The 22,979-nt window shown below is 33.3% G+C and overlaps 1 protein-coding gene across 1 annotated transcript in view; it reads left to right on the plus strand.

Moving 5' to 3' along the window:
- LOC129943028 (frizzled-2) overlaps positions 1-22,979 on the plus strand; it is a 315,230-nt gene that overhangs the window by 92,987 nt on the left and 199,264 nt on the right. Inside the window, exon 2 of the mRNA XM_056052232.1 lies at positions 12,350-12,373. The gene's annotated coding sequence lies outside the window, so the exon portion shown is untranslated. The remainder of the gene's footprint in view (positions 1-12,349; positions 12,374-22,979) is intronic.

The following is a 22,979-nucleotide window of genomic DNA, read 5'->3' on the forward strand; positions in this document are numbered from 1 at the left end:
CTTACAAGGCCTTAATTCGTCCAAAACTTGAATATAACTCGCTGGTGTCCTGAAACAATTTTCAATCTCTTGTCTAAAGTCCAAAAAAGGGCTTTGAAAATGATAGGCGATAGAACTGTACCCGAAACTTTTACATTACTCGAACACCGCCCGAAAATTGCATGCCTTTCTTTGTCCTACAGATATTTTTAAAAACAATGTTATTTAGAAATAGCCTGCAACATTAAACTCCTTAAACAGTAATACTCCCACTTCCAGGAAAGCTCATCATTTTACCCTTGAGCTCAATTTCGGGTGTACATTCAGCTACAGAGATTCTTTCTTAAACCGCACATCAAGAATGGGGAATGCTTTGGCCAACTCTGTTTTTCCCTCCCATTTTGGTGTTTAGAACTTTCAGACCAAAAACATATATAAAAATGGAATTAACTCGTGAACATTTTCGTGCGATTATTTTTCATAACTTTTGACGTTGATTATCAAGACAAGAGCGTAGCGATGAACTTAATTCTTTCTACAGCGATAAAGCACCATCCTATAGCACTGTACAAAAAAACTGGTATAACGAATTCAATCATGGTCGTCGTTCGTTCCAGGTCAAATTCCGTGAAGGTCGTCCAAAATCGGTTGTTTTGCCACAAAATATCGATGCAGTGCATGAACTGATAAAACAAGGTAGACATGTTAAATATCGTGAGATAGAGGTATTAGTATGACTAGCTTCAATATTTCGCGTTGGATCCCGCATAATCTGAAAAACGCTCAAAAAAAACTCGTGTCGATTGGTGCAAGGAAATGGTGAAAAAGAATGGTCAAGGTTCATCAAAGGCTGTGTATAATATCTACGCAAATGATGAGTCATGGAGCTATGCGTATGGGCCCGAAATAAAACACCAATTGACTGTTTTGATCTTCCAAATTAAGCCAAATCGAACAAAAGTTGTTTGCGGAAGAAGCACATTGAAGCAAATGGTTGCCTGTTTCTTCGGCATTACCGGCCACGTAGCGTTAGAGCAACGCAAGTTGGTCAATTCTGAATGGTATACAAACATTTGTTTGCCAGAAGTCATTTGAGAAATTCGAAAAAAGATTAAGAAGTGACGAATCATTCTTCATCATGCCAATCCAATCTCTCACACATCAAACAAAGGAATTTTTGACCTTCCAAAACATCGAATTAATGGGTCATCCACCGTACAGTCCAGATTTGGCATCCAATGACTTCTTTTTATTCCCACACATTAAAAAAAATGCTCGCAAAACGTTTTTCGGCCCCTGAGGAAGTCGTTCATGCTTTCAAAAACTATGTTTTGGAGGTACCTCAATCTGATTGAAAAAAGTGCTACTAAAATTGGTTCAAACGCATGTAAAAGTGTATTGCTTTCATGGAGAATATTTTGAAAAACAATAAAAACAAATTTAATCGTTATTATTTGGTTTTCATTATTGGGCCAGAAATATAAGTAACAACCCTCGAACATTGACAGACAAGTATCAAAACGTAGCAAACAAAAAATTCACCGATGAAAATGAGAGAAATAATTTTCCATTAATTATTATGTTACAATGTTGATTTTGGTTTTCTATGTTTTTTATGTTTTTTGTTGGTTTGCTAACTTGATATCAATTTGAAGTGCACCTCAGGAAAACAGGATTAAATGACCCATAATACAATTAAATGCTTTTGTGGCTTTCGATATAGTTTCAATTCTGTTGGGAAACATTTTCTATGTTTTTAGTCTTTTACTTTGATTCATGTCAACTTGCAAAATCGCCCCTTAAACTTGTACAAACTTTTTATAATGAACAAATTATATTTTTTTTAATTTGTGGAAAGTTTAATGTGAATTGATAGTTCCATGTTTTCTTTGTAAAGCAAAAAAGTAAGAAAAAACATAGAATGACAAAATATAAATGTGAATGTAGTTTTGCTAAGTAGGTAAGTTGGCAACCCATCGTGTTTTTTTCCCTGATAAGGCCTCATTCAAATATTATTTTGTGGTCCTTTTGTAATCACACAATTTTAATAAGTTGAAACAAAAATAGGTCCTATGGTCACCCTATTAATATAAACAAAAAGCACTATGTCATATCATCAGACCTAACAAACATACACACAAAATGAATGTCTGACAAGTTTTCAAAATGGTGCGCTGCGGTACGGCGGCGGGTGTGGTATGGCGGAAAACTGCTCCCGTTCTTTCCTTTTAGGTAAGTGGTGCAGTCACGCAAAGTAAAAGTTTCTTTCGCAATAAACGAGTCTAAAGTAAGTTTTCATCTAAAGGAAATAAAAAAAAGAAAAACATACATATTTTCTTTCTGTATGAATTTTTTATTAAGTTCTCGGAAACATTTCTTTACAAGAAAAAAAAAGGTAATGAAATAGAAAATTCAGGATGTAGGATAATGTGTATGCAATATACGACTTTATGCGGATATGGAAAAGAAGTTGAAATAATTCAACCAATTTGTGGTGGTGGTACAAACATATACATATACCTACAAGTGAGACGGAAAACAAGAAGGATTCTCGTTGATTTATGTCTGCATATTAAAATTTGAAAGACATACAGACAGGCATATACTCGACTTTGGTAACATCAAGGAAAACCCTTCATGTAAATTAATTTTACAATTTATCTGCAACGTTTTGTAAATTAGGATCTTGTTCTTGTAAGAGAGAGAGCACGAAAAGTAAATATACCATACCTTCGAGTCGAGTATCTATGTGGGTAAGGAGGGGTATGTAAATATTACAGAAAGGTGTAACTATTCACGATGATGATGAATAAGTAATGGAAAAATGGATATATCCCTTTTTATATATCTGCATAAAAATACATCTGCAGTATTTTTATACGAAAAATGGGAATATCGTTGGCTTTGTTTTGGATATTTTTTCTCAAAAACAATGTCACAGGAAATTAAAGTACTTATGAAACGAACAGATACTCGTATATAAAGGATATACTTGCAACTGAGTCATTAAACTGTGTAATGTATTTTTTTCTATGAAAAAGGGAAATAAAAATAAACTTCAAAGTTTTCCATTTTTTTTAAGGAAAATCAGTTGTAAAAGAAATCCTAGGACAAAATTCATTCGGAAATAAAGTCCCAGCAAACTATGTTCTATTTCTTTTTTTTCAACATCACTATGACTTTCTCTTTGTTCTAGCCCTTAGGCAAATGGGTTTCATTAAATAGTTTTCTACACATTTTTCCCTTCTATACTTTCAAAGAAATTATCTGGTGCAAGATCCTTTAATTAAAATATTGGTTGTTTGATGTCTGTAAGAAGAACATTACACAGAAAAATGGCTGAACATTTCAGCAGCACAGGAATAAGACCCTATGAGTAAAAGAATTAAGTTTGTAGAATCAGGTCAAAGTTGCTTACAAACTTTACAACTTTCCTATTGTTCTTCCCATTTAGAAGCTTTTATAAATCCCAATAGATGTTTTTTCTGAAATACTTACCAGTTCTTTAAGATAATTGGAGAAGTGTCTAACTAAGAGTTTGTTTTCTAGTGTGGCCTTGTGCTGGGCAGTGGGATAAGAAGTGGGCTGTATCTTCCTGCTCTTCCTCGTTATTGAAGCCTTTGCACATGTCATCGGTATTAAGCCGCATTTTCTTTGTATGGTAAACAATAGGTTTTGACCTGTTAGTATGCTCACTAGGAATTGTAGCACAGGTTTGGAGGATGTCCCATCTTAAATTGGATTTTTTAAGGTATCTTGTTGCCAATGATCAGTTTAGCGACAATGATTTCGACTTGATTACTGTGCAGAATTTCATTGCTGCTTGCTGAGTGAATGTTTTATGGCTATATTTGACTGTGCATAAAATCTTAATAGCAGTTTTAACTGATGATTCAAACAATTTACCAGGGGTTCCAGATCTTCTATAGATTCTATGCTAAGATTTGGAATTTTGTTTAGTTTGAACTTTATTTGATAGAATATTTTCCAGTCTTTTATAATTTTTTATAAGGGGAAGGAGTTTCTGACTCAAAACTTATGTTGAAGAGAATCCATTTGTAATCTGAAGAAGAATTCACAGAGGAGACTCTTCAATTTTCCAACAATACATCAACATTAAGTATAATTTTCGGAATTTGAAAAATGAAGTGCGTTTACATCACATCCAATCTGAATCTCTGCTTCTTATACCAAGATGCTCAGTTCCTTTCATTGAAGGAATAGGCAGACGCCAACAATAGTCGATTCGCATTTTGGTCTTCTAATCTGATATCTATCAGGTAGGAATGCTAAGGTTGGGACACAAAAAAGTTTGTAAGTATTTTTTTTAAGCTAAAATAAAAGGTTTAAGATTAACTTGGTTTTGGATTTCCATTTTAAAGATAAAGTCATATTGGCTACATCTATGAAGCCTTGAATTTTGAGGATATTATCCCATGGTTTTTGTATATAGCTGAAGTCGATGATTTCTTCTCTTAGCAAAGAATTTTAGATTATCTAAACCATACTTAGGGGTCTTCAAATTGATCTTGACTACGTGACCGAACGTGCAACGCGTTTTTAATTTCCAGTGAAGTCTGCACAATTAGCAACCACCCTATCGTCGAAAACCTGGTCACCGCCTTTGTCGGCCTCTGTTTCCTAGCTTTGCAGGTTTTTAATGTTGATATTCCGGTTTTTCAAGAGCCCTTTCCTCGCTAATATTCACAAGATAAGTTGAATTGGTCTTCTGTTGCTCTTCTTCCTTAATAACAACCCAGTCATGCATTGGAACCAATATTTATTTAATCTCTGAAGACCACGGACCAGCTCCTGTCCACTTGGCTTAATGCACTAGAGGGGCAACCAAATGCAAGCCTTGGGATCTTTAAGCCCCCCCATTTTTTCTAAACTAAGCAATGCTTTGTGTAAGGAATTTCCTCTAAAACTCGTCTGCGCAGGGTAAGGGCTCTCACTTTTGAGCAATGAATTATTAAAGAACATCGCAGAAAGCTTGCCGACAATGCCTCTGCTATCGCTAGCAGACCTTTGCTCTTAGTAGATAGGTCATCCACAATCGATACTTGGAGGTCATTCCTCACAACCTCTCTTAGAGTATGCAATTGCGCTGCTCTGGGAGATGGCTCGATACCTTTTTTGCTCGACCATTAAGCTTAATCATTTTCTGTGCTGAAAGGGTTTCTCCTGAGATATGTTACTCTTAACGGCCTTTTCTTTAGTAGCCAAAAGCTTATTGCACTCGTCAATAACCTTTTGGTTTTTTATTTTGTCAATAGAATCCATCTCATGAATTGTTCCGGCCGCGTCATTGGTAAGTCGGGTTAGGAAGCACAGTAGTACTGTGTCTGGTAATTGATGTCCTTCCTGAGGAGTTGGGAAGCATCAGAAGTTCAACTGCTATAAATTCTCCCCGTTAAGGTCTTCTGGCTGGAGATTAAAAGTCATCATGAAAGTCGGCAGATGATCCAAAAATGTCAGTAACGTCCATATAGTGGAAAAATGAATGAAGGTAGCACGAGTAGGTGGGAAGGGAAATGTCAAACCGGCAGAGTCATTACCGGAAAACCATGCGTAACTCGGAAAGAAGAAAATGAATTAGGTTTAGAATCCATATTTTTAAGAACAATGTTAAAGTTTTGAACGCAAAAATAAAAAACGAGATAGACATTTTCAAAAATAAAAAAATCAATAACCTCTTATCCAGTTTTGATAAGGGGTCTAAACCGTTTTGGAAGGTCACAAAAAAAATTCAATCATTCCGCTTCTTCAATGGCTGAGTTCTTGTTACTCAATGTGAAAAAGAAACCGCATTGACTGACTGTTTTTGCCAAAATCATTTACTCTCATCTCATCTCAGCGACATTGTGACTGAAAATATTGTTCAAGATAAGCTTTTTTAAAAATAGTTCAATGAAGGAGTTGATTAAACAATTAAAACCCAACAAATCATCTGGTCTAGATGGTATGAGCAACAGGTTGCTGAAAGCCTTTCCATCAACAGCCACCAAGTATTCTACAATGGTTTTCAATTGTTGTATGATTCTTTCGTATTTCCCAAATGATTCGAAGACAGCAAAAGTTATAGCTATCTGCAAACCTAGTAAAGCAAAGAATAATCCTAATAGTTAAAGGCCTATTAGCTTGTTAAGTACGGTTGGTAAACTGTTTGAAAAGCTAATTAATCGACGATTACTAAACCATATCGAGGTTGCAAACATATACCATAATTAGCAGTTTGTCATCTAGTCACTCCATAAGCCATACAATTTTAAGAATTAAGCTTGATTCAAAATTATCGACTGGTCTGGTACTTTTGGACATTAAAAAAGCCTCTGACACTGTTTGGCACGACGCACGGGTTAATATACAAACTTATGATGTTTAGTTTTCCGATGTATCATATTAATTCAATAAAAAGTTTTTTACAAAACAGATAATTTGCTGTATACGCAGGCAGTGTAAACTCTATTCTTTATGATATAGTTAGTGCAGTTCCACAGGGATCTGTACTGGAACCCATACTTTTCAACGTTTATGTGCCCGACCTGCTTAATTTGCTAAGTTTTCTGAACACACAGCACTTTTTTCGTCTAGCCTATTGCCTTAATGTGCTCTCAGTAGTCTACAATGCTCACTTAATACCCTACAAAACTATTTTCATAAGTGGAAAATCAAGGTCAATGCTCAAAAATCGCAAGTTATATATTTTTCTCGGCATGAAATCAGTTTTTTTTTGCCACAAAACTCGTTACAGCTAAACTCCGTAGATATCACTCAACTCAAGCTTGTGATTTATTTTTTGCAAGACAATTTTTTAGAAGATGTTCTTATTTTGATAATGAGCTAATTCTTAATGTCTTAAACTAGATATTTTATTTATATAGCTTTTGGGTTTATGTGCAATGTTTAGTTTTTAAGTATCATATAAGGATTTTTTCTTGTAGGTTTTCTCTTGTTTTACGTTTTTTAAGGGGCGAATTTGAAATGAGTATTTGTTTCAACAATTAATTATAGATAAATAGTTTTATTTTTAAGAAAATTTAAAACAACACAAATATGCCAGGTAAGAGGTTGCTCATAGGGACTATAAAGACAAGTTATTCTCAAAAGGTTTAGTAATTTCCTCTCCCCGAAAGAAGCCTCCTTACTCTTTTCATTTCCAATGAAAATAAACGAAAAAAATCCCAAACCACTATATAATCAAAAAAAAAGACTTATAAATAAATGATGTTTCCCAGAACCAGAACCCGGCCGGGATAGAAATTGAGAGAAAAAACCAAAGATGAAGCGAATAATAATAAAAATAATAATAAAACTAACCTCAGAGAATGATGTCTATCTCAAATGGTGAACAGTGAATATGTTCTATGTTTCATACCCTAACCAACCCGACCCGGCCGGCGCCATTCGGTGCTTTTCTGCTTTTGGAATTCTAATACCATATATAACACCCTCTCACTGAGTAGAGTACATAGACATCATACATCACCAAAAATCAGTTACCATTTTCGAAATTCTTCTGCCGCACAGTGTCCTGTCCTGACAGTAGTCCGCTGCGGAAGCCGAATATAATGTTCGAAGCAAGGACGAATAAGGGTTGTAATAAAGCTTCGCCATCATGATGTGGAAAGTGGTATCTAATAAAATTCGCTCCCTTATGCGGAGCTCTGGGTATAGATAAAAGATAGATATTTCGTATTTATTCTATACATCACTTTCGGTGGTGGTGTAAAAGAGTGTAGTCGAGCGAATCGACTGTGTGTTACTTTACTGCCCATCTTCCGAGCCCTTCTCCAATATCCTTCATTCTACAGGGTGGTCTAAAAGTGAATTACTCATTTAAAGTGATAATAGCTTTTATAGATTTAGGCTTGTATTAATTATAGTTTATTTTAAAATCACAAAGAAGAGAATTTTTTTGGGCTTATGGAATATAATGCAAGTCTGCTTCATGTTCACAAAGACGGGCTGACATTTCTCATAAAATTTTCTAGGATATCTGACATCAAGGTGTTTAAACTTTGCTCTTCAACTGACGCCTCAAACAATAATCGGTTACAATCAAATTCGCATATCGTGGAGTTCAATTAACTATTGAATTTTTTAAAGTTATTCAACCTTTGAAAATGTCCCTATTTTAGCCCTATTGTATATAATTTCTTGGCTTCTACTTTTGACCAAATTAAACTTTGTTTGGAAGGATATAAAATTCGGTTCTTCGAACTCTTCGGGGGACATACCGAGTTGGTCATTAGCATTCTCGTCGATGTTTCTGGACTAACAAAAATGCTTTCTGCATTTGCTTAAGTATTAGAACTAAGCGATGACCTGCAGTTTCAGGAAGATCATGTAAAGCGCTTTGTTGACGAAATCAAGCGACGTCGCGTTGGTTTAAAACAATCGAATGATTTGTTTAAAAATAAAATTTAACTAATTTGGTGCTCTCCAAAAAGTTGAAGTTCATCCTAGCTAAATTTTTGAGTTTGCTTCAAAAGCCTTAAAAAAAATACAAGAAAATTGAAAACTGAAACCTGAAGAGTGATTTCAAATTAAGAAAAACCATTTGACCCACCCTGTGTATAGTGATGGTTTAAATTTGGAATACATTTTCGAGCACTGAAAAAGGGGGAGGGGTTGGGTAAATAGACTTAACGAAGGTATATCGCCAGAATAACCCAACTCTCCGAAAAAAAACGACCATCATCAGATGTTTACTGTAATGGAAACTAGGTACGTAACGAATATACGAGACTAACGTTAATATTATACAAAATGTAACGGTATAGGTGAGGTACTTACATTTCTCGGTTGTGCATTTAATACGAAAGTTGTGGCATAAAGCGGTGGGTTGGTGGGCGTTTGGTATATCGGTGGTAGCGATGATGGCGACTTCCATCGAATTCGAGACTTCATAGAACAAGAAAATGAGTTAGGGGATGGTTCGTGTTCGTCCAAAGTTTGGTTTGGTGGTTGGTTTTTAATTGCCCAAAGAATTAGGAGATATTAATTCTTGTTTTCCGTTATACGACGAGTATACTATGTATTATGTTTCTGCTTCTGTTTTTGTTTGTGTGTTTTTATTATTATTTGTATATGTATTTATATTATACTGACATAAAGTGTTGCGGTGACCTTTGTTTTATGATCTGTCTATGGAATTTTATTATGTCGCCCTTAAATGTAAAGTTATTTTGATGATGGCAGATTTTATGTTTATGTTAACATTTAATAGATCATTAGAAGACAAAATAGACATGTTAACGCCTTTTAAATTAAGGTATATGTGTGTTCAGATGTACAGATGTATTATTCTATTTATATTATGTTGTTTTGTTCTGTATTTTGTAGAAAATTTTAAAGAAATTAAACGAATTTTTATGTTTTTTTTATTACTTTAAAAAAATGTCAAATAAAAATAAAAACATGTTTTCTTCTCTTTATTTTAAAAGTTATGTTAAGAGTTTTTAATAACGAAGTGATAATTTTTCAAAATCATTTAGGTTGTTAAATATAAAAAAATAAACAATTACTGTAATAGGTTTTATTATTTATGTTAATTCTCTCAGTGTCTTAGTCGATTTTCAATAAAAAATTTTCTTAGAAAATTTTTAGCAGTACATCACAGTTTTTTTGTTGTTTTTTTTTTACCGAAAAAACACACAAAATCTTTCCAAAAAAATAGCATTAACAAACAAAGAAGGCTACACTTGATTTTCTTTTTTATCTTTTAGAAATTTTTCTAAGAAGTGTTTATCACTGTCTATTAAAAATTTGAGTACATTTTTTCGAAAGTTAAAATGAATTCCTACCAAGAATTCAATATACTCAAAAAATATACATTTTACGGATTTGAAAAAATATTATGGTGAAAAATGTTAAACCTATTTTTAAGGTTTTAACAATTTTCTAGTTAGCAATTTGATTAATATTTAACAATTTACTAAGAGACTACAAAATTTGAAACCATTCTTTTCGTTTTGCTAACTATAGTTAATTGCATATTGTCTTATATTAAAAAAAGGGGAATCCAAAAATGTCTAAAATTGACAGTTCGTGAAAATAAACATAACAAATACTCTTAAACGGTGTATTCTAGACTATAGACTGTGCACTGTGAACTGTAGATTGCAGATTGTTTCATGAAGACTGTAGACTGTAGACTGTAGACTGTAGACCATAGACTGTAGACTGTAGACTGTAGACTGTAGACTGTAGACTGTAGACTGTAGACTGTAGACTGTAGACTGTAGACTGTAGACTGTAGACTGTAGACTGTAGACTGTAGACTGTAGAGTGTCGACTGTAGACTGTAGACTGTAGACTGTAGACTGTAGACTGTAGACTGTAGACTATAGACTGTAGACTGTAGACTGTAGAATGTAGACTGTAGACTGTAGACTGTAGACTGTAGACTGTAGACTGTAGACTGTAGACTGTAGACTGTAGACTGTAGACTGTAGACTGTAGACTGTAGACTGTAGACTGTAGGCTGTAGACTGTAGACTGTAGACTGTAGACTGTAGACTGTAGACTGTAGACTGTAGACTGTAGACTGTAGACTGTAGACTGTAGACTGTAGACTGTAGACTGTAGACTGTAGACTGTAGACTGTAGACTGTAGACTGTAGACTGTAGACTGTAGAATGTAGACTGCATTATACCATCCACTGCTCTTATAAGAATAGTTGAACAGATTTCATTTGCATTTCGCGAATTACTAAAAGTTAAAGTTGCAATTCCTGGATTTTAACTGTTAAGAGATATTAAAATGTTAAAATAGTATAAAACTAGGCAATCATTTTATAGTCTTAGTTAATTGCTTAAAATAGCTTTAACATTTTACTTAATCATTTAAAATGTTATGCCTTAGAAAAAGTGTGTAATAACAAGTAATGGTAATTGAATTTTTTAGTAATAATTTTTTCCCAACTATGATTTTTAACACTTTGAGAATCACCATGAAAAACATTGATCCATTCTTAAATATTTCATAAATACTTTGTGCTAAATTTTTTCACCTGTTATTAAAAAGATTTTATCAAACACATAGTTCTGTCGTGCAAGGTTCTGCGTTTAAAAAAAATGTCAAATGTGAGAATTACTTACTTGCTTAAGGTGGAGCTTCAGTTCTCTGTTCTCCTTCGAGCTCGGTCCCTTTCTAGATGTCTCCTGTTGCGCACTCCAAGTAGGATGTGGTCACTTTCCACTTGTGAGCGCCACCTGATCCGATGGTCTTCCTCTACTGCGCTGTCTTCTGGGAGTCGATGCGAAGACTTCCGGTTCGGAACTTTGATTTCCGTGCGCTCTACGTAACCCAGCCATCTCATTCGTTGAACTTCTGTTCTTATGGCTAAGTTTACGTCAATGTGCAGCTCGGCGTTCCATCTTCTTCTCCAATGATCTTCTATGCGTACTGGACCGTAGATCACGTCATGAACTGTTTTATAAGTGTTTGTGTATTACTTGCTTTCTAAGCCAAAGAATCAGCGGTTATCAAGAGTAATTCTGCGTTTGATCTCAGCGATGGTGTTTTTTTCTGTGTTTATAGCATAGCCTAGGTAGAAAAATTCCTTAACTACCTTAAAGTTACGTCTGCCTCAATACTCACAAAATCTGAGTTCTACCGATTATGTGAATATCATCACCATATGCCTGTAATTGGACTGACTTTTGGAACATAGCACCTCTAGTTTTGACGCGTGACTATGCACTATTCTTTCAAGGACTATGTTAAAGAAATCGAACGACAATGCATCACCTTGTCTAAAGCCTTTTTTGATATCGAAAGGTTCGATTAATTCTTTCTAACCTTTATGAAGCAGTTCGATTTCTGCATCCTGCACCTGCATTTTAAAATTAGTTTTATTTAACTAACATTTCATTGTTAAATAATTTTGTCCGGCCAATTTTTCGAATAAGAAATGTTGACATTTCTCAACGTTTAAAGGTTTTTAAGAAAATAAATTCATCGTTTTTAGGACTATTTCTGGGTTAGTGTTTGTACTTTCTTAAGAGACAACGTCTTTTTCCCACCACATCTCAATCAACGCGCAGAGGTATTAACTTAAAATTATGTTTTTTTTCAGATAAGAACAGAAAGAGAACGTTTAAAAGCACTCAGTGCTCGTTTGTCACAGCAGTATTCTAGAATGAAGAATACAAGTTGGTTGTGCTTAAATATCTAATTTAATTTTTGTCTCAAGTTTTTAAATGAAAGTTGATAAAAAGTGGACTCTTACTCAGAAAGAGAATTTACACCAAAATTTATTTCGGATGAAATTTAAAAATTAATAGTTAATTTTTGTTAACACATGTGTGCATTTTACTAAAGACAAAATCAACTAATAGTTTCTTTTTCCTTTCCTTTCAGATTTTCTGCATCATCAAATTAAAGGTAAGAATCACTTCCATAAGATTTTCCTGATAAATTTAAGCCGACATTTATAAATTTTGTTTTTCAAGTTCTTATTTTTGCATTATAAAAAAGTAACAATATTCATTTTTAACGCTTATCTAAACCAAAACCATATTATCCTAGTTACAATACAAAATGCCACCCAGAAAACAAAAAAAAAACCGATTCTTGAATGTTGCCTATTATTTACTTTTCTGATCCCTTTCGCAAATTTATCAACCCTCTGAGACTTCTTTTACACTCCTATGCGGCAAATGAAATGTCAGAAAAGTTTAAATAAAACCAAAGTTAAAGAGTGTGCGTGTTTAAATTTTACAATATGTTATCGAAGTAATCCCTGGCCACCTGCTCTCATGCTAATGCCTTGCCTTATTATTTGATGTGTTTGTTTCAAAACTCGCACTTGTTAAAATACTTCAGGAGTTGTTTTTGAGTCTCTTTTCCTCTTTTACAGCCTCAAATCAATCATTTTCTATGGAAAAACAAAAACGAAAACCTTAAGCCCATATAAAATCCCAAGTGCCCCTGAAAAAATATAAAAACAACCAACCGACTTCACACTCTTATGAATAGGTGTATACTGTACGTAGGGAAGTATACAATAACCTTCCTGAACAAAAGTTGTGTACCTTTTAAACATAACGTACTCGCATAATGTTGAACCATTAATTCTTAGATTCCTGAGTTGAGTTAAAAAACAAAAGCACACATAAACCCTTTTGTCGAAAAAATATATATAAATTTCTGCTACCTTCCTACCTGAAATTTGAAGGCTTCGAAAAGCCGAAACCCTTATTCATCTTTTATTCTTCCTCAGCGCCCTCGTCGCACCTTCTATATTTTCTTCCACTGAGAGCTTAAAAAAACAATAAAAGATAAGTGAAGTTAGTATTTAGGGCACAAGTTCAATGTTATCCATATCTTCCGTTCTCCCTGTGTCTATACACTTTACTACCTCTATAAACCCCACCCACCATCTACCCTTTCTGTAGTTTATTCGATTTTTCATACACAAAAAACGTTGCAGAAATAAGGGTTAAGTTGTGGTTTATATTGTGTACCGTCGGTATGTTCTTGGGGTGTGTATAGGTACCGTACCGTTTGTCTAACTTTTAGCTCGTGCTGTACACACATATTTTTCGACAGCAAAAACCAAAAAAAATATTAAATGGCGCCTGGTGCTTCAGCTTCCGCTTCCAAACTTCAGAAGCATCATCAGCATAAAGCCTCAGTCAGCCTATGCTATGGAACATTATAATATAGAAATAAGGGTAACTAATAATATAAATAAACGAGAAGGGAAATAAGTTATTACCTTCACTTAGAAATCTTTTGTTTGATACTTAAAAAAGATTTCTTTTATTTTTATTTTCCTAATTCTTCTTCTTTTTTCGGTGGTGGTGTGTATGGATGGCATAACCACAAGAACAACCAACAAAAGGATATTAATTAAAACGGATTTTTGTGTCAAACTAAACTGAAATTGGGGAAATTGTGTAGTGTTGTGGAATGAACGCAACATTATCTCTTAATTATACCGAAATAATTTATGGTTTCAAGGTTTTTCGGGGAATACTCAGTATAAAAACAAAAAGAAAGATAACAGTAACTATATCTACGAAACAAAATTAGGTTGTAAAAGTATATTCGAAATTGTTCAAAAACACAAGAAAATGTAGTTTGAAGCATTGAAAACCATATGAAATCAATCTTAACGAATAGCTCATTAATCGATTTTAAAATATATCGCCCAAATATTTTGTGTTCACTTAAATAAATTGTAAATCAATTTTTAAATTCTAAGTTAAAAACTACGTTAAGTTGCGCAACAGTCCGTCCAGAACTAGGACCTGGTGACTTATACAACTCTCAACCATTCCTGTGTGCGAGTATTGTTGTCAGGGATGTGGTCCCATACAATTTAAGGCCAAATCGAACGGCTTATTTAAGAAAGCGCTTTGCATGGCAAGAAGTCCGAGGATTTTGCAATTCCTCGCAAGAGGCAGTAAACGTGAGAAAAACTTTAGATATCATAGGCAGGGATTGAACCCAAAACCCTTGGCCTTTTTTGGATTTAAATTTCAATAGTTTGTTATTACTATCTTTATCAGTCTGCTTACTCGTAGATTAGTGCTGATGCTAAAAGGAAAATTGTAATAAATACCTTTTAAAAATATTTTGGTCTTAAAGTAGTCAAGTAGTTGTAGAGAGAAATATGCTTGATTCTTGAAAACAAATTAAGGTGAACAACTAAGTCAAGAAGAAATTTTAGTGAAGCACTCTGAATTTACACGTTAAACAATCTGTTTTTAATTCTCGACAGATTTAAAGGTCTTATATATTGGATACGAAACGTTCATTCCTCCGCCATTGGTGCTGGAAGATTTTGTCTCAATTATTTGAAAACCATATAAATTTCTTGAATATAAATATTGTCAACATTTTTTTTTACATATAAGCAAAAAGTATCGCCAAGTCCCGGATCTGCCAACTATGGCAACATTTCTTTGCTTTTGAAACATTTTAAATAGATGTATGATTTTTAAACGTTATTAAAAGTACTACAAAAAAAGTTCTGAACAACATCAACAAAAACTGAAAGGTCATTAAGATAGTGAAGAAAAAGTCTTGAAAAGATGAAAGAAAAGTTGAAGAATATCAACTAGGTTCCCATAATCAAATGAACTAAAATCGAAAAATAAATTGAAAATAAAGTTAAAGTGTTTTCAGGGTTTTATCATTCCATCGATTTCATAACTTTCAATACTTTTCAAAATCACTTCAACTGAAAAAGCAGCTAACTTCTAAGTCTAACATCAGTCAATAAATAATCTTGTGATTGTTATAATTTCTAATGTTTTTAATTGTACTTTTCGCTGCAGATATAGTAATAAATTTTGTTTGGAAAAGACTGGTGACTCTGGTTGAATGTGTCTTGAAAATGTTTAAGAAGGCATTGTTTTACTAGAAATGCTATATAGAAAAGACATTAGCCATGCTCTGAAATCAATGTAAATGCCTTGTCAGTTTCCTTAAATACAAATAAGAAGCTACATACATATGTATGTATAACGTTTCAAGAATAAAGTGCTTTAAACAAGAATGTTAAGGTTTATTTCCTTTAAGTAAAAATACTGACAATTTCCTCTTGTCAAATTCAAATGACATTAAATTTTTCGAGTTAATTTCAAATCACTTGAAAATCGCATAAATCGTAATGTAAAACACGGAAATTGACTTCGTTTTAAGTTCGAAAAAACAAATCGAATTCGATAAAATTGGATTTTAGAATTCCAATTCATACGTTTTAAATTTCATTTCGAGAGAGACTGAAATGTTTAACATAGCTGTATATATATTTTTTCATATCTTTTTAAAAGAAACCACAAAGAAGTTTTACCTGTAATATTTGTGTTTCAGCAAATAGAAAGACAATGATGTTCAGGTTTAATACTCGAAAATATTTGAAGTAGAATGATAATAAAATAGAATTTCTGAAAAATAAATATTCAAAAATTGTGCTCTTCTTACATACAAGAAAATTTTTAAACTTTTCCAAGAACTCAATCGACTTAAAATCAATTAAAATCATAAGATATCCATGTTGATTGCACCAAAATTCGGAATTTACCCTAAACTATATTGTTTGGTGCTGAGTTTTTGCACCTTTTTATCATGGAACAATTACAAATTTTCATCCAGTGTATTTTTTTTAACCGGGATAAAATTTGGCTGTGATGAACAATATCTATACTTTTGAACTGTGGATTTTTATGTCCAGGGTGGCGCAATAATTGTGCTACAATAAGAAATTCAACACATTTTTTGTTAACCAGTGTGTTTCGCTTGTATTTATTTTATTGGATAGAAAACTAAATTTTGTTTTAAATAGTTTATTGTTTTTAAAGATGATAAGGCTTAAATGACCTCCACGCTCACGCTTGTGCATTGCGGCCTGAATTGTTGAAGTTGGGAACGCCGCAATTATTGTCATAATGGCATTCAGTCAAAATCCTAGATTTCGTTTTGAAGACCTCCTGCTGGACATAACTCTAAACTAGTGCAGTCAGGTCAGGTGACCTTAGGGCCAGTGAAACGTGAAGTTTCTGGAAAAAAATTTGTTTGGGTGTTTTCGTTGGAGATCCGAATAACTGTCCTGGCTATATATGGGCAGTTGTATGCTGTTCAATTGGGTTCGTCAGTTGTGGGTAAAAAACAACTCATTCAACATCTTTAAATTACGGTTCCCATTGACAGTAACTATTACACCGTTTTCTTCAAGGGCTCGACAATACACCTCTTTGAAACTGTGCACAACACAGTTCTCGTTCTGGGAGCAGTTCCGTCTCATGAAGCGTTTCTAGATTTAATTTACTCCATATAAGTACGGTAATTTTGCTTATTTACATTGCCGTTTTGGTCAAAATTGGGCCTCATCTGACATAAACAGGCAATCATTTTTCGGCAAATTTTCTTACAAACAGGAAAATCCTGAGGGTTTAACTTGCTTGTGGTAATTTAAATCATCTTGAAGTATCTACTATAATGACTTCAGTTTTCCCAATAAGTTTCGAGTAGAAACGCTTATTTGATTTGCCTGAATTGCCGATACTACAGCTGCAATTGTATTTTGAACTTAGTTTTCGATGGTTTTTTACAGTTGTACAGAGTTTCAAGACTTCATTATAAAGAAATGATTCTTGATTTTATTTACCAATTAATAGAATTGTCAATCCACTAAAGTTTTGCAATGTATTTCTTTCACCATCTCGTCATTTGAGGTTGAAATATAGTGAGGTGTTGATCTTCTTTTTTTTTTTCTTTTTTTTATAATAAGCGCACACTCAAAGGGATTTTACCCTTATTATGTAGACACAGTGTGAGCACTAGTGTAGGGAGAGAGGGTTTACAACGAGATGTCGGTGCACATTGGTTTTGAATTCTTGAATATTGCAATAGCTGGGAAAGACAGAGTGCGGCAAGGCATTCCACATTCGCATAGTACGGCTAACGAACGAATCTCTGTACTTGACAGTACGACCGAGGGTATATTGATGAGCATTCCTAGAAGCGCGAGTATTACGGTTGAATTGTTTAAGGAGAGGAATGCAGCTGGCTATTTCTCTAGAGCATAAACCATTAAAATAACGGTAAAAAAGCGTGAGACAAGAAACATTTCGACGATGTTCAAGTGACGTAAATGATCTTATGATGGTTATATCACCAATCAGTCTGAATGCTCTACGTTCAATACTGTCCAAAATCTTCAACTTGATTTGCAAATAATAGAAAAACTATGTTTCTGACAATATTATTTTAAACACAGAATACAGGTATAATGGCAAAGAACTTGACCTGGCTGTTTTTGTTGTTTAAAATAGTTGAAATGAAAACAATTTTGTTTAAGAAACATTCAAATAAAAAATGAATTTTTAAATTTTATTTTTTTCTCTAACATTGATCACATAATCGGTTTAACTACATATATTATACAGTGAACACCAATATTCTGAGTTTTATCTTTTACTAAAAGATAGATCCAAATTTAAATTGTACTTATTATTTCATTTACTAAAGAATCCATTGTTAAGAAAATACCAAAAATCACGGTTTAAAATGTTTTATCATAAAATGTGAAACAGAGTATTTTTGATTTAAAATTTCTGAAAAATTGTGATCTTGTTAAACCTAATTTATATCATAAGATACCCATTACCCATGTTGATTGCACCAAAATTAAGAATATATTTCTTGATGCTGAGTATTAGCATTATCACCTTTCATCATGGTTTATGAAACAAAACTTAAAGCATAACTAATTTAATTTATATTTGCAAAGTTCTACATTTCATTTACATTCAAAATGAAATTTAAAACGATTCAAAACAAAAATTGGAGTTCTTTAATTCACTTTTTCCGATATTGATTACATAATTTTGAAACCAAAACGTGTGAAATTTCGTGTTTTACGTATCTGTGACATGATGTTTAGTGTGTTGGACTGCCAGAGGTCTTGGTTTTATCCATCTAAAGCTTTTTCACGAGTTCTCCTTCTTGCGAGGAATTGACTTATTCTTGTCATGAAAAGTACTTTCTAAAATAAGCCGTTCGGATTCAGCTTAAAACTGTTGGTCCCCTCAATCCCTGAAAATATTACTCGCACACAGGAATGGCTAAGAGTTGTAAGTCACTAGGGCCTAATTCTCAACGTACTGTTGCGTTACCTAATTTATTTTTTACTTACCGATTTTTGCAGTTTTCAAGTGATTTGAATTCAACTAGATTATATTAATGTGATTTCAATTACACAAGAAGAATTCGTTTAAAAAGTAGTAATTTCACTTAAAACCTTAACTTGAAAAGATTTTACTTTGTATTTGAGAGCACTTTTCAGAATACCAAATTTCTCCTCCATAACATTCTTTAAGAAACTTTCACCACACGTTCAAAAACTATGCTTCGACACTTGAGTATTTCCCAAATTTTGAAATTGGTTATCACCAACGACCGAAAATCCGCAGCTTGTTTGTCATTTTTTATTTCTTTTGTTGTAAACAGATCAAAAGAAACCATAAGAAAATGTACAAATTATGGTTATCAACAAAATTGTTTATTGATTGATGTGATACATTAATGTATGTCAGCTGATTTAATTAGTGATTTCGAAAAATATTCAAAGAAATGAAATCTATCAAAAAATAGAACCCTTAAAATAATTTTACTCGATTTTCAGTCTAGTACTCATGATAGTCCTGAAAATATAACCTGACTTAGAAGTCAAAGAATACATAAAACTGTGTCCTTATTGCCGCCCCACACTTTATTGTAATTTTTTTGATTTGAAAATACTTTTTTCTCAAAATTTTTTAATTGTAAATGCGTATGTTCTCAATATCAAATTTACAATCACTCTTAAGGAGCTACATTCATTTTTATTTCAAGCGGAACTTTAGAGCGAAAATTTCTCTTATTACCAAAAGAATTCTTGTTAGAATCTTCAGAAAAACGAAAAATCAAAAGAAAAAACGAACCAAAAAAAGAAACATCAAACAACTTTGTCAATTTAAATGTTAAAAGAAATCCATACAATATTTCCACTTGACTTGTTATGTGTTTCACTTGAATAAATCGATGCATTAAGACAAAAACAAAAAAAACAACCCCTAACTCGAAATCAAAAGCTTCCGATAGGAAATTCCCAAAAAAAAGCGATATTCTTTCTATGTACCTACCTCCTACACACTCTCTGATGTGACTATGCATGTATATTGTTCTAAGGCTATAAGGATTCTTCTTCAATGGCGCAAATAACAAAATTACAAAGAAAAACGACGAAACGAACAGAAAAAAAAATTAAATAGATAAACACACAAAAAAGTACAGGTCTTATATTCTCGCCACTCTGAATAACAAAGAGAATTCGTATTCGTTGTCGTATTCGAATTCGAAACGAAAAACCCATTCGAACCGCCCTGAACTGAACGAAATCAGCCATACCATCAGTCACTTTTCAACAAAGTGCAAAATTCAAGGGAGTATTTGACTCCAAAATACCACCCTACTTCTTGTTCTGTTTCTAGTTGTCGTTGTCGATTTCACCCTTGGTAAATAAAAATGATAAAGAAAAGGGAATTCTATGATGATGATGACTCCGATGACGATGATGACGACGACGACGATGAATGATGGCAGCAAAGGAGTATACGGAGTTCAGCAAAAACAAAGCAAATTGAAGAAAATTTGCACCAGACATGGGGAATCTCATCACATCATTCTCATCCAGCCGAGCCGAGCCAAGCTGAGCAGCCTCACCTGTCCCATTCCTCTATCATGTCGTTGACGACGGCAGAGTCTTCTTTCGGTCGCAGTAGAGGCAGCATCATCAACCATCCTCGATGTCGTTCCTCATCGGCAAAGATCAAAAAAGGTCCAGTAAACACTTCCCCGTACATACACTCAACCGAGTACACCTCCACGTCAAGAATCATTCACTCAACCACCATTATCGTCATCAGCTCCAAAGTTGCTGCAGATACAACATCAGCAGCGTCTAGCGCAAGTGAAATTTCTCCACTAAGAGCAATCTATCATATGGTTGGCTTGAGGAATGGGGGGAGGCAGAAAAGTTTATATTGCACCCTCACCTACCCCGCCGTCTTCAAATATCAAAAATATACTCACCACCATCAGGACTAAGGGTAAGAACATGGCACTTCTATAGAGCACAAGGCAACCTTTCGCCGCCTGCCACTACCGCCCGCCTGCGTCACACAAATAGAAAGAACACAAAACACATTGAAGAAATAGAAGGGAAGAAGAAGAAAGAAAGAACTAAAAAAACACAATGTTGCATTATTTACAAATATGTGTACACAAACGCATCGTTGCCATACTTCATCTATTCGTTTTATGTCCTGCCTGGCTCTAGGCCTGGGCAACCACCCTGCCACCCACCCATCATCACCCATTTTGAAGTCCACACTCTCTTCAGAGCCCGGCAGCGCGGCGCAAGCAGAGAAATGAAAATTCCATTGACAGGACGAGTTGGAGTTGGAGCTGGAGCTGCTTTTGAAGCAGCTGATAGCTATAGTGTGTATTTAAGGACATACACAAATCCGAAACAAACTTTACTCTCTACGATTCCCTCTCGCTCTCTCTCATTGGGTTTGTGTAAAATGTGGTAAATAATTTACATACTTTCATGCAAAAAGTGTCACCGACAACATGTTCCAGGATTTAAGGCCCAAACCGACTACGACCGACAACAACAACAACAACACTGGTTATGTAACCCTTTTTGGTTCTTTTCTTTCTGTTTTTTGTTTTGTTATGCTTTTCATTCATTTTTGTATATACTTTCGCTGTGTGTGTGTGTGTTGAACTTTAGGTTTTAATTAATTTTAAGAATATTTTTCCTATGCGAAGAATTTGAGTTGAATATTAAATAGGAAATCAAGAGTTAAAGGGGATAACTTAGTAAAGGGATTTTGAGTTTCTTGTTTATAGATTTTTATTTTTTAGATTTCAAATAAAGTTTAATATTATGTAGACTCATAAATTGACGCTGGTATTTAAGGACCGTAACATGAGCAGTTCTCTTTCTTAACCACCTGCACGGAAATTGGGAATACACATCAACGAAATTATCCTTCTTTTTCGGCTTTATCGTGCAATTGTCCGTATTAAATTCACACAAAATAAAATACTAAAATATAAAAAACCTATGCTACATTGGATGATTTTACAGACTCATAACCAAAGCAATATCGCTGAATTTAGTTCAGTAATTTTTAAGTCTTAAAAACCGAGTAGAAGTTTACGAGTTTTACCCGAGTAGTCGGGCATTCAGGTACCTGTAAGATATAAACTTTAACGGGTGCTCAAAACGACAAAATAATGCCATAAGATATAAGCGATATATTTGGACATCTTGTTTCAATTCAATTTTATTATAAAAGAGTTCTTAATAAATGAAAATATTTGTTAGTTTTATTACCTGCTTCTGTCTTATGTTTATGATACAAAAAAATGTTCAATATGATTATTATTATTGGTATTAGTATTACTTAACCTTATCATTTTTAATATGTTGCTAGTGAAATCTCAATTAGAAACTTTTTAAAAAGCAGTGACTCTCCTTAAGAAAAAAAATGCATTTACATGTTGCTTAAAACAAAAAGGTGAAGGAATATGTTCTTACAAAGGTCGATTGTGTCCCCCGTTTAAACGACAGGCCAAATATGTCAAAAGAAATACTCTAAATATAAAAAAAAGCAAAACACTTTATATAATTTAATGCATTATACCGAACCTATTAGAAAACAGCTAGAATCCCCGGTAGCTAAAAGCTTATAATATTGCTTTGTACTTTTATCTATAGTTCAATAAATAGTAATATTGGATAATCACTTTTTATTTTGTATATAAACTTAAAACAAAGTGAATATTTTACAAAAAATAGACAAAATGTACTCATTAGCTTGCTTATTAAATCAATTTACTTTTATTCTTTCTTGTTTATTCTCATAAGAATATATGATTGCCTAAAATATTATTTATTATTATTTTACGACAAGGACGAATGTAAATGCTACTAATCATCACTAAAAAATTAATTAAACTTGCAATATTAGTCTCAAATTGAATATTTAAAAATGTCAAAATATCTAAGAATAGCACCTTCTGTGCTCGCAAATTAATAACAATGTCATAGCTCCATTCTCCAAATTGTACAAAATAACCAAAATTAACTTTGAGTTTATAATAACAACACATATTTTATTTTTATTTTCCAAATATTTGATATTCTTATGATACTAAAAAGTTAAGTGCTTCAACTATTTATATCTGAATATTTAAAAAAATACAATTGACACCTAATTTGTGAAAATTGTTTCAGTGTGAGAGCCAGAAAAGGGAGACTCACTAACGAAATAATATGGATTTGATTTCAATGAGAACCAACAAGAACGAAACTGTGCAAATTAAAATTAAATTTGTTTTTATTTTTCTCAGTCAATGAACTAAAGATGATTTTTTAAGGATAATATGTAAGGCAACAATTAAAAATTAAATTTTATGCTCT

Source organism: Eupeodes corollae, chromosome 1 (assembly GCF_945859685.1).
Source record: "Eupeodes corollae chromosome 1, idEupCoro1.1, whole genome shotgun sequence".
In the NCBI taxonomy this organism is placed as follows: Eukaryota; Metazoa; Arthropoda; class Insecta; order Diptera; family Syrphidae; genus Eupeodes; species Eupeodes corollae.